The sequence below is a fragment of the Zalophus californianus genome, chromosome 8 (assembly GCF_009762305.2).
Source record: "Zalophus californianus isolate mZalCal1 chromosome 8, mZalCal1.pri.v2, whole genome shotgun sequence".
Lineage (NCBI taxonomy): Eukaryota > Metazoa > Chordata > Mammalia > Carnivora > Otariidae > Zalophus > Zalophus californianus.
In genome coordinates, this window is record NC_045602.1 from 49,572,307 (window position 1) to 49,585,551 (window position 13,245).

Genomic DNA, 13,245 nt, shown 5'->3' on the forward strand with positions numbered 1-13,245 from the left:
ATTTTTTAATGGAACTTCCAACCCCTGTTCTTCCTCCTACATCTATGAGTCCATGGGCTAGTATTACACGCTCTGAGTCTGTTTCCATATCTGCAAGGTTTCATCTGGGGATGAAAATCCTTGCCTGGCGGGACTGTTGAGAGTTAAATAAGAGAAGCTGTGTGTGTCACTGAGCCCAGTGCTTGGTGTCCAGAGATGCCTAGACTAGCAGAGATTTCAGCATGCTCCTCTTCCTCATCCCTCCTACTCTGTGTGCCCACAACCCAAACCGTGTGCCCATCCCCCAGCACTTTGTGCCCACACCCAACACTGTGTGCCCACCCCCAACACTGTGCTCACACCCCAACCTTGTATACCCACACCCCAACTCCTGTGTGCTCACACCCAACACTGTGTGCTCACACATACCAACACTGTGTGCCAACCCCAAGACTGTGCTCATACCCCAACCTTGTATACCCACACCCCAACCCTGTGAGCCCACACCCAACACTGTGTGCTCACACCCCAACCCTGTGTGTTCATACCCCAATTCTCTGTGCCCACACCCAACACTGTGTGTCTGTCCCCAACCCTGTGTGCCCACACCCAACACTGTGTGTCTGCCCCCCAACATTGTGTGCCTGTACCCCCTACACTGTGTGCCCACACCCAACACTGTGTGCTCACACCCCAACCCTGTGTGTTCACACCCAACACTGTGTGCTCACACCCCAACCCTGTGTGTTCACACCCAACACTGTGTGCTCACACCCCAACCCTGTGTGCTCACACCCCAACCCTATGTGTCTGCCCCCCAACATGGTGTGCCTGCACCCCCTACACTGTGTGCTCACATCCCCCAACTGTGTGTTCACACCCAACCCTGTGTGTTCACACCCAACACTGTGTGCTCACACCCCAACCCTGTGTGCCCACACCCCAACTGTGTGTGCCCACACCCAAACTGTGTCTGCCCACCAACATTGTGTGCCCACACCCTCTACACTGTGTGCCCACACCCAACACTGTGTGTCCCTTCCCCACTAGCACTTCTTTTCCCCTCACTTCCCACTCACTGTCTCTGCCTTCTCCTTGCCCTCTTCCACTGATAGTTATATCTTTCCTACTTACAAAGCAGTTAAGATGAGGGCAAAAATCAGCACAAAACTTAGAAAAATCACAAAGTACAGAACGTTTTTCTCGTAGGGTTTGATTTGTTCAAATGCCTTCTTCGTTTATCTTGTCCATATCCTTCTGCGAAGAGTCAGGAATTGGGGCTTGCAGAACTGGAGGGTCGGTGGGATGTGGAACGTGCTCCATAATCTCAGGCCTCTGAAGAGAAGAGGCAAAGCAAAGAGGACATCTTTCCCAGGGATCGTCTCCTAAAGGAGCTGATTTTCTGGAGCAGGGGGAATGCCTCAGCTGGCTCAAGCAAGCTAAACCCACAAGTAATAAACCTCCCTAGGACGTGCTGATTAGATAAACCAGTAAGAATTGCGGAAGACACAGACATTAGATTTAAAAACGTAAAACAAATGTTACTTTTACAGTGTCTGTGACTAGACAAAGACTTTTTGGTTCTAAAATAGTTGGTTGGTGAGGTAATAGAGGAGGGGCTATGTTAATAGCAGAGGTAGAAAAAAAGGAGAGGTGGGTGGGTTCCAACTGCAAGGCCCACCCTAAAGGACTGGATTCAAGGGCACTGGAGCGACAGGCTACTGCACGGGGTGAGTAGAGTGGATTTTAAATATATGGAGTTAACAGCTTGGTTGTAGGTTCAGGTTTGGGGATGTGAATGAATGAACCCAATAGTGTAGGCAGGAATCTCCAGCCCACAGAGGGTCAGGTGAGAATTGTGTTGCTTTTTGCTAAAAGCCTGTGCAAGATTTAGAGAGCAAAGATAAGGGACAATCTGTTGTCCAAATTAATTTTTAACTATTTCAACATAGTGAAGGACCAGTAAGATAATGATCAGGTTGTCCTGTTGGTGGTGTTGCTATTCTGCGTTCCCCTGCCCCCACCTTTGGAGAGGGGAGTATCTATGCACATGTGCATCTGTGCAATGGTCAGACATGCACTGAGGGGCTGAGATCTAGATCTAGTTGTACTCTCTGTATGGAGTTCTAACTGCCCTTCTTAAATCCAGGTTATTCAGCCATGGAAGTCACGGGGGTTGGTCCTGTGCTTACTTCAAGCTTCTTTCAATTCAATAAGGGTTATTTCCAGCATCTTCTTGGAGGCTCCTATGAGTCCAGGAAACATGAGACTTATATAAAAATCCCCACTTCAGTTAAGTTTTCCCACCTGAAGGAGGTGACCTTTACCAAGGATCGGCTTTATGGGCTCTAGGGAATGGGAAGGAGGTGATGCATGAGAAGCCAGGGAGATAGTCCTCATCTCTCTTCCTAGATGTAACAGACTGTAGTTCTTGCAAATCAGGACTTCTGGGGATCAGCTGGCTATTCAAGAAAGGGTCACCCAGCCCTTGATGAAATTCTAACTTGGAAATTCGGAGCCCTTAGCTCTGTGGACTTCTGTCCCCAAGAAAGGGTTTTTTTACTTTCCTGCGATTTGGGACTGAGCTGTGAGCTCATGAGCTGAGGAATGTTCTCAGGAGTATCCTAAAAACCCACCAACTATGCTGTTTCCCCCCCTCGCCCCCTAGCTTATTTTGGGTTGCCCAGTCTGAGGAGAGCCGTCTTTCCCCATCCATTGAAGGTGCTCAGTAACTGGCTTGTCGCTTGACTGAATGCCTGCCCACTCTCCCTTCAGTTCAGTTCATCTTCTCAGAGAGGCAGTAATCAAGCACTTAGACTTACTGATGGAGATGCTCAAATATCTTCTCTTTTACCTCCCCGCTCTGTGACCATTGACAGAGGCCAGGCCAATAAAGAGATACTTCAGCACAAGTGATGCAGTCACATGAAATAGATAGCAGAGCGTGTTCTCGGATGTTACTATCCACAAACCAGAATCAACTGGTCTTGGGTTTCCTTTTCATAACCTTCATCTGTAGAAAATTTTGCTTCTTGAGCTACTTGAGATCTACTTCCCTATCTAAAGAGCTGGGCTCTGTGCTTCTTCAGCTAATTTATTCTCTCAGAAGTATGTAATTTGGATCATTTTATATACTCTTGAAGACAGGAGCCCTTTAAGATTCCTTACTCCAAAATGGATTCAGCTTGGTTTGAAGCCTAATGGGGCACTGCAGCGTTCATTCCTACTATCATAGGGCATGAGCTGGGTCTGATCCCACCCTCCTCTTACATCTTAGCCTGCTTCCCCAATTCAGAACAACAGCTCTAACAGAGAAACAGAACATGATCATCCACACCTACTTCATTTCTATGCCTTTTACCCTAAACCTGGGCAAACTGCAACATCATTTTATATCAGAATTCCTTGAACACAGGCTCTTTTCCCTTTTTTTAAGATTTATTATTTATTTATTTATTTATTTGAGAGAGAGAGTTCATGAGCAGGGGGAGGAGCAGAGGGAGAGGGGAAGCAGACTCCCTGCTGAGGGGGAGCCCAATGCAGGGCTTGATCCCAGGACCCTAAGATCATGACCTGAGTCAAAACCAAGAGTCAGATGCTTAACCAACTGAGCCACCCAGGTGCCTCCCGCCCCTTTTAAAGTGTATTTCATGAACTCAGTGATCTAGCTAAGGAATTTTCTGGGATGAGTTTCCAAAGCACTGCCTGGCTGCTTCTAGCTACCTAGCTAGTTTTTACCATGGTACACATGTACAGTAGTCATGTCATCAGTGACACTGTCCCCATGCACTGAATCGTATAACCCTATGGCTTACTGTGTACATGCAAGGCACTTTGCTGGGCTTTGGTGGCAGTATGGGGATAAATGGCACATGGGCCCTGCCCTCAGAGAGCTTACAATCTAGTGGGATGTGCAAGATATATGCATGTTAAGTAACAGTTGAAGATAGTATTGCGTAAGTGTTCCATTAAATAAGGATGACTCATGGGGTAAAATCAGAAAGCAGCCTGATTTTTTACCTGTGATTGCTCTTTTTAAATTTATTCTGTGTGGCTGAATCTTGCTCTGCCCCTGGATGAAATTTAGACAAGTCATACGATTGTTCTGGTCACCCTTGGTCTCAGGCTCATCTCAGAAATGATAATGTTGATCCCAATGATAATCCAAACCTCAATCTCAATGTAAAATTGGGGCCTCTTCCCATCCCAACCTGGTGTTAATGAAGAAGAGAGGCCTATGGTGGTTGGTGGTCTGGACGGAAAGTCCTGCTTTCTACTCTTCTTTAATTATTTAGCTTCCAGGGGTCTGCGAATGCTTCAGGGTTGTTGCCTGGGGAGGGAGAAGAGGTGGGAGGAGGAGGAAAATGGTCTCTACACATGTCTGATCTCCAGCCTCACCGGGGTCCTCAGTGGGGACATGGCGATTCCCTTACACATCCCTGGGCTGACCCCTTGAAGGTCAACCTTTCCACTACCCTCAAAATCCACCCCAAAGGCACACACTCCCACCCCTCACCTCTTTCCTCATGGAGAAAGTCTATGTGGTCAGGTGGGAATTTTCTCTGCTTCTGCCCCTGCCCATCATCTCTTCCCTTCCTTTATCTTCCCTGTTTTGGATGAAGTTGCTTGCCCTCCTTCCTTGGTCCCGCTTCAGCCTTTCACCTCTGCTCTGTATCAGGAATCCCCCAGAAGCCAGTCAGCACAGTAGGTTCACCTGTCGTGGAGAATGCCAGGGTTTGGAGACCAAGGGTCCTTTTTTAGGGCTTATTCTTTGTTGTGTCTCATACCTTATAGCTCCTTGTAATCAATCTCTACATCTAACATAACTCCAATCAAAGTAAAAAAATGACTATTTAAAAAAAGTGTTTACAATGATATACTATCTTATTTAAAATTAAATTTAAATTATTTACTTTTTGGGGGTAAAGTAAGTATAACAAAATTTACCATTTTAACTCTTTTTGAGAATACAAATTTAATAGCATTAAATACATTTACTTTACCCTACAACCATCACCACCATCCGTATCCAGAACTTTTTCATCTTCCCCAACTGAAACTCTGTATCCATTGAACAGTGACTCCCCATTTCCCCTTCCCCCAGCCCCAGATCCACTATTGTGTCTTCTGTCTCTATGAATTTGGCTATTCTAGGTACTTCATATAAGTGGAATCATACGGTATTTTTCTTTTTTGGGTCTGACTTATTTCACTTAGCATAATGTCCTCATATTTCAGCCATTTGTAGCATGTGTTAGAATTTCCTTCCTTTCATTTAAAAAATTTTTTTTAAGATTTTATTTTTACATAATCTCTACACCCAATGTGGGGCTTGAACTTACAACCCCAAGCTCAAGAGTCACATGCTATACCAGCTGAGCCAGCCAGGCACCCTTTTCCTCCCTTTTAAAGTCTGAATAATATTGAATTTCATGGATATGCTACATTTTGTTTATCCATTCATCTATAGATAAACATTTGGGTTGTTTTCACCTTTTGCCTATTGTAAGTAACAAACATTGGTGTACAATAAGAGTACCTGTTTGAGCCCCTGCTTTTTAACTCTTTGGGGTATATATCCAGAAGTAGAATTTATTTGTTTTGAATAACAAATACATCCCTATGTGGACAATATAAAAGAGACAAGAGGTTATACCAGTGGCCCCTGAGCACCTGCCTCCCAGTCCTGCTCCCAGGACTCTTCAATGAAACCAGGTTCTCGTGACTTCTTCCGTGGAGAGACTATGCCCCTATAGGCGTGCCTGCCCACCCCCCCAATGGTGGCAAACCATAAGCACTCTTCTACACTTTGCTTTTGTCCCTCCACTTAATATTTCTAAAGATCATTTCATAGCACTGTTTAAAGAGTATTCACTCTATTTAAATCTTCATGGTTTTCCAGCGTACAGACAAAACTTTTTTTTATCAGTCCCCAATAGATGGACATTCAGGTTGTTTCCAGTGCTTTGCTGCCACAAACAGTGCTGTAATAATAACAGCCAGAATTTACTGAGCATTTATTGTGTGTCATCTTTAAAATTCTTTCCATGTAGGGGCGCCTGGGTGGCTTAGTCGTTAAGCATCTGCCTTCAGCTCAGATCATGATCCCAGGGTCCTGGGATCGAGCCGCACATTGGGCTCCCTGCTCAGCAGGAAGCCTGCTTCTCCCTCTCCCACTCCCGCTGCTTGTGTTCCCTCTCTCACAGTGTCTCTCTCTGTCAAATAAATAAATAAAATCTTAAAAAATAAATAAATAAAATAAAATTCTTTCCATATATTATATCATTTAATTCCCATGATAATCTTCTGACATAAAAATGCAGGGAGGTTGGGTAACTGCCTCCCACATAGATGGGAGTATATCCATAAGATAAATTTCTAGACAAAGAGTTGCTGCTACCCAAAGGTATGTGCATTTTAAAGTTTTATAAATATTGCCAAAGTGGCCCCGTAGAGTCTGTGCCCAACTGCAGGGTCACTGGCCATTGTGTGGAAGAGAGCCCATTTTCTTCCACTGTTGGTGTTGTGAAGCCTTTTGATATTTGCTGATTTTCACTGTGGCTCTAATTTGCTTCTTTTTTTTTAAGATTTCATTTATTTATTTGAGAGAGAGAGAGAGAGAGAGAGAGAGCATGAGTGGGGGGAGGGGCAGAGGGACAAGTAGACTCCCACTGAGCAGGGAGCATGACTCTCAGATTCCAGGATCCTGAGATCAGGACATGAGCCAAAGGCAGATGCTTAACCGCTTAGCCGACAGCCAGACAGCCCTCCCATTTTTTTTTAAATGAGGTTGAACATCTTTTCAAATGTTTAAAGGCCACTTGTTTTACTGATGGCATTCTTAAAAACTTGACAAAATGATTCCACAGTTTATCTAGAGAATATGGACAAGGTAGCCTGGTTCCTTAAAATTTCCATATTGCTTCTATATTTTTCTGAATAGGTAATACAGTCACAAGATTCAAAATTTAGTAGGAGTAAAAGGGTATAGAGTAGACAACCCCCCTTTCCAAGTCTCTCTTTAGCTTCCCAGACCTTAACCCCAAACGTAATCTGGGTTCCATTTCTTGTCTGCTCCATGGGCATAACCTCGGCTATGCTGTTGAAACACCCTGAGCTGTTTCATGTGTGAAAGATTAAGTTCAAACATCCCATTCTAACCCCACCAGTGTCCTCTTAACTCCACACAGCACCTGACCTTCAACCTTAACCAAGGCTCCTCTCATGAGACACCACCTGCCCCTTCCTTTCCCATCCAGGTGAGATTCTCAGGCCCTCCTGAGGCTTCACTTCATTGCTCTGCTGGCCTCCAGCCACCCTGCCTGGAAATTCTTACTTTCTGTTTCATAGCATCTAGCTAAGAGTTGCTCACCCACAGGATTGCTGAATTTTAAAATCTTAACAGAGTAACAATGTAACTTATTGCCCAAACTGGAAGGCTTTTGAGAATGAAAGGGGGCACTACTAACAATGAAGCCAAGACAAGTGGGCAGATGGTGACTGTCCAAGGCAAATTGGGATGCAAGTTCAACCCCAGTCTTAAGGACAATCACATTTAATTTCAGGGTAGAGGTGAATGTGCTGAGTCCAGTAAATAAATACATTGCTGCCTTTGTTCACTGCCCAAGCTTCTCCTCTAAATGGAAAAATTTTTAATAACACATTTCTCCAACAGTATTTTCTTTAAAAATCTATCCTTTGGAATCTCAGTTTCAGCCTCTAACCTGAAGTGTATAAGAAGCATTAGTTTATTTTCTAACTCTCTCCATCTGTATTTTGAGCCTCCATTTAAAAACGATGCTGTCTTTTTAAAGCCCTGTCCGTTCCAGTTTCCAATCCGGGGTTGGAGTGGGGTGGGGTGCTGGACTCTTAGGGACCTACAAAGGCTCCTACCCTTGACATCATCTGTCCTGTCCATCGGTTCTTGTTTGTTGGCACCTAGAGGTCTCTGTGGCGCACTGAGTCTCTCTCCATGTCTCTGTGCCACCTTGGGTGAGGGGGATGGGACAGCCTTGATCATCATAACCATCTTTCCCATACTTCAGTCTAGGTTTGGTCAGGAGTCTTTTCTATTGTCCTGAGGGAAGAGGCTCCTTTTATCTCTTTTTTCTGCTTTCACATGCCCTCCCTGAGGCAAAGCATGGAATGGTCTGTTTAATGGGGGGAAGGAAACGAAGTAAAGAAAATAGCAGGCTGGCTATTCATTCATTCATTCATCAATAGCAGGCACTGGCTAATCATTCAGAACATTATTTTGCAAGGCATATATAAATGCCTTTAAGGTGTGCTTCCTGTTTTAACTATTATGATATTATAATTTTCTGTATCTTTTAGGAAAGGCTCCCTAACCCTATCCTCCAGGCTAATTCAGCCATTTGCCAGCTGGGTAAACCTGGGCGTTATTTTATCCTCTCAGAGTTTTAATTTCCTTATCTATAAATGCGGATAACAGTAGTTCATATTAATTAAGTGCTCGGCACTTACCAGACACTATTCCAAATTATCTCATTTAATCCTAAGCACTTAGAAACTCATGAGATACATACTATTATTCCCATTTTACAGATGAGGAAACCAAGTCTCAGGGTTATAAGTATCTTGCCCAAAGTCATGTGACCTCCTGCTCTTAACCACTACACAGCCCTTTCCTTCATAAATGACAATGATCACATAGGGTTGCTGTAGGATTAACTGAGGTAATTTTGTAAAGCTCTTAGCACAGATCCTAGCACATAGTAAAAGCTCCATAAATTCTAAGCTAATATCTTAACCGTGATTTTTTGTCATGTTTAAAATGTGGATAGATTTATGAATATTTAACATATATGCCCTGTTCGATTTTCCCATTCAGGAATATGTTACCTTATTTTGTGCTTCTTAGCAAAACTTTCTCATACATTCTCATATAAAATATGCATTTCTAGGCAAGTTTATTTCTAGATGTTTTAGGATTTTTGTCACTATTGAAAATGAAATTTTCCCCCCATTATATCTTTTCATCAGACAGTGTGTGTTTCCAGATTCTTGTTAATGAATCACCATCCAGAAGCCCCCAGAGGTGTGGCTTTCCCTCTCATTTTAGGCTGATAATGTGAAGATCACTTGACCCACATGGTGACACACAGTCCGATAGGGAATGAGGCACAGGGTGAGGAATGGCTTTCCAGGGTGGCTCAGGTTGGCTGGCGGATCACTGTCCCCAGGCTCAGGAAGTACAGCCTGGGGGAAGGGAGGAGTGGGTTTGCTCTGGGTCCCTCCTGGAGCCAGTCTAAGGGATGGATTCCCAAGCACCTGCAGTTCCTCTGTGGCCTCAGTAATTCCTAATTGAGTTTGTCAAATGATGGCCCCAGTGGCAGCTTTGGCAAGGGCCAGGCTTGCCACCTTGGAAGTCTGGCTTGCTTAAAGAAAGGGATGGCTCATTTTTCTTTGGGAAATATGTCATCCACGGAGTCCTTAACATTCTCTTTTGCCAGCCTCCACCCAGGGCCTTCAGAGGGCAGCAGAGAGCAGAGGCAGAGGAGAAAAAAGGTCCCAGTTCAGGGCCTGCAGAGGGATTTTTGGTTCCCAGAGAAGTAACAATAACTGCTCCATTCCTGCAGACTGCCAGGAATACCACTTCCCACCTCCTCAGAATAGGCAGGGCGTGAACTTCCCGGGAGTAGAATAATTATAATATTACTAGCTGATCCTAATTATTTTGTGTGCCAGCCATTGACCTAAGATTTTATATACATGATTCAGTCAGTTCTTCATAACAACCACTGAAGTAGGTATGATTAATATTTCCATTTTTCAGTTGAGGAAATTGAAGAAAAAAATAGATAGGTGACTTGCTCAACATCCCATAGTTTGTGGAGCCAGGATTCGAACCAACCATTTATAAGCCTCTATTATAGGTGTCAGGGATACCTCAGTGAACAAGACAAAGTCCCTGCCATATCAGAGGAAGAGAAAGTAATGAAAACAAACAAACACAAAATGTGGTTTGGATAGAAATGCCATATAGACCAATAAGGCAGAGTTAAAGGCTAGAGAGGGGTATTTTAGATAGGCTGGTCAGGGAGGACTTTCTTGGGTAGGTAGCATTTGACCAGAAAGCTGAGTACATGAGAGAGCTGAAGGTTGGGGAGGCAGTAAGTGCAAAGGTCCTGAGGTGGGAATGAGCTTGGGATGTTGGAGGAACAGCAGAACGTGCAGTGTCGTTGGTGCAGAGTGAGCTGAGGTCTGTGCTATTGCTGGCCACAGGCCACAGCAGTGACTGGGGGTAGATGGAGATGGAGGAGGGAGAGAACCCATCCACTGCATAACCTGAGCCTGGCCTCCTCAGGCTTCTCAGCTTCCCTTTAAGATATCTCTCAGCTTTTCTTGCCTTCCCGTACGGTCTTGACATGCCACATATGTTCTCTCCTCAACCCTGGATACAGTTCAAAAGCAGCTAAAGTGGACAAGAATCTGGGGCAGCCAATCTTGTACCACCCGCCAAAGCTTGGCACAAACAATCTGAGAGCCAAAAATCACACGTATTGGCATGAGGCTTGCCCAGCTTGTAGAAAACCTCTTGTGGGCAAAAGTTCTATGTAAGCCTGCTGGGGCCCCAAATGAATCCTTATTCCCACCAACACAGGGGTAGGAAGCTCATTTTTCCTTCATGAGACTTCATCCCCTATGCCAGGACCCAATGTCAAACCTGCCTAAACACTGCCATCTGTTAAACCCAGGTGGGGTTCAGGTGGCATTGAGCTGAAGATGGAAAGGTATCTGTCCTTGTTGGTAACCACCCCTGTGTGCCAGGTCTCCAAAGGAAATGGAGGCCCAGAGGTCAAAAGCTGCAAATTACTAAGAATCTTTGCCTTTCCTCCCTCCTTGTAGCATCCTGGTGACTGAGGTGGGCCCGTGTGGAGTACTCTTTTGGCCTGGGTTAGAGGCATTTTGGTTTCTAGAACCAGAGGGGTCTGAGCAGTCTAATCCAGGATTCTCAACCTTGGCACTATTGACAGTCTGGGCCAGCTGATTCTTTGTTGTGGGGGCGTCTTGTGCATTGTAGGATGTTAGCAGCATCTCTGGCCTCTACCCACTAGAGGCCAGGAGGACTCTCATCCCAGTGTTAACAACCAGAAATGTGTCTAGTCATTGCCAAATGTCCCAGGGGAGGGGGGGAACACTTCTGACTAAGAACCCACTGGGTCCAATCTCTTCCCTTGCTCCCAAGCCAATGCATGGGTCTCAGCCCTTACCACTCTGGTGGTGAGGAAGGACTGAAAGCCATCAGGCATTTGTCCCAGTGCTTAATGCCCACTGGACAAACCAGTCTCCTTAGCAGTAATGTGAATGGGGCCAAAGGTGAGGGAGAGAAGAGAAATGGGATGGCCAGCTCTCCCTTCAACATTTTTCAGTCACAAAACTAAACCACGGGAAAGGACAGGGGTAGAGCTGGCCATAGGTACCATTGGACGAGGTCTGTCTCTCTCCATTCTGTCTCTTAGTGTCTCTCTCTCTCTCTCTCTCTCACACACACACACACACACACACACACACACACACACACACACACACACACACTTCTACCACTCTCTGTCTTGGCTCTTTTCTCTCCTCCTGAATACAGGCTTTCTCCAGAGACAAAAGAGAGCTCAGTATAGGAGGAGATGGGTAGCAGTGGGGCTGATTTAGACCAAAAGATTGGCAGGGCAGGAACAAGAAGTTGTGGGTATCAATGAAGGAAGAGTGAAGTAATTCATCATGGGGTCCAGACCAGAATGCGGGTGAAGAAGCCATGCAGGGCTGGTGGAGGGGGAGAAGAGGAAGATGTCTGGAGACTAGAGGTCTTCATCGGGTTGAAAAGCAGGAAAAAAGAGAGACAGAGATTAGGAAGTTGTCCACTGAGTCTCAGCCTTCCACCCAGCTTCACAAATATTTGTTCTACTCCAGAGACACAGACTCATAGAATCACAGGATGTTACACCTTGAAGGAAATTTAGAGACTGTTTTGTCCAATCAACTCAGTGCAGTCTCTTTCATTAATTCATCAGCATTGGTATTGAGGAGGATACTTGTTTACAATCTTTCCCTCTATGCTTGGAATCAAATGAGAAATAATAAGATACAGAAGTCCCATAGGTAGAAGTCAAAATAACTTTGTAACAGGTAAAGCAGATTGGAGAATTTGGCTTAGAATATACAACCACAATCAGGCTTCCTAATTTTTTCTGCCAGAGCTAGGCTTGTCTACCCAACACTGGAGGACTCCCTACCTGCAGGGTGAGAACCTGCCCTGGAAGTTTGATGTGAAGAGAGGAGGAGAGGAGCCCAGCTTGGACTTTCTCTGAAGTAGGCAGTTCTCAGATGGATCTGAGCCATGGCACATGCCTATTTTATTTTCCCAAATGTGCCAATCGCTTGAGTCACTCATCCTCTTCCAGGTGAAAGTGAGTGAGGAGGTAGAAAGGTAAGTGAAAAGTACTCTTTTTGAGACTTTAGAAAGGACAGAAGCTACCACTTTACAGGGAAGGGTAAAGGGCTTAGAAGGAGAGGGAAGAGTTTCCCCTAACAAGATACCATTTAAGTGCAAACTCTACTTCAAGAAAATTGGAGTCCAGAGAGGTGAAGTGATTATCTTAAGACTGCACAGCTCTGGGGACAGAATGAGGTTCTTCAGACTTCTAACGCCATGGCTTTACCATTTCACACTTGTAATCCCAGCAGGTCAGCTTCATCAAGGGTCATCAGCCTAAGAGTCAGTAACAAGAATCTCCTACTCTGTCATTCAGGGGATCTTCTTGTCCCTTCCTCCATCACCACGACTGCCTCCACCACCTCCATCTGCCCCTCATCGCCTCCATCCTTACTTCCAGCACCTCCACTGGTGCCTCTCCAATGTCCATGTGTGCCCAGCTACCATATTGCCACCGCTACCATTCCCCCTACCACTTCTCCCTCTACCATTTCCACCGTCATTACTACTATCCCCCTTTTTGTTAGCAGGCAGCCAGCACAGACCATTTGGGTGGAGAAGGGGCTGTGAACTAGAAGGCTACTCACATGGCTCTGGTCTTGAGAAGTCTTCAGGGTCTTTGAGATCAAATATCTCTCCAGCTCCTGATGTCCTCTAATCCCTCCAAAAAGATCATCTTGGAGGGTTTTAAGAAGACTGTGGTAGAGATACATAAACATAAGTACACATGTTTATATAAACTCCTTTTTTAAAAAGATTCATTTATTTACTTTAGAGAGAGTGTGCATGAGTGAGGTGGGGGAGGGCAGGGGAGG

At 45.1% G+C, this 13,245-nt stretch overlaps 1 protein-coding gene across 7 annotated transcripts in view; it reads left to right on the forward strand.

Annotated features, from left to right (window-relative positions):
- The window catches only part of SLC4A5 (solute carrier family 4 member 5), a 103,005-nt gene that overhangs the window by 2,554 nt on the left and 87,206 nt on the right, over positions 1 to 13,245 (forward strand). For 6 of the 7 annotated variants that reach the window (XR_003524758.2, XM_027622886.2, XM_027622889.2 and 3 more), the window contains exon 1: positions 1,683 to 1,709. The exons of the other annotated variant lie outside the window; for it this stretch is intronic. The gene's annotated coding sequence lies outside the window, so the exon portion shown is untranslated. Of the gene's footprint in view, positions 1 to 1,682; positions 1,710 to 13,245 lie in introns of those variants that run through there. 7 annotated transcript variants of the gene reach the window in all.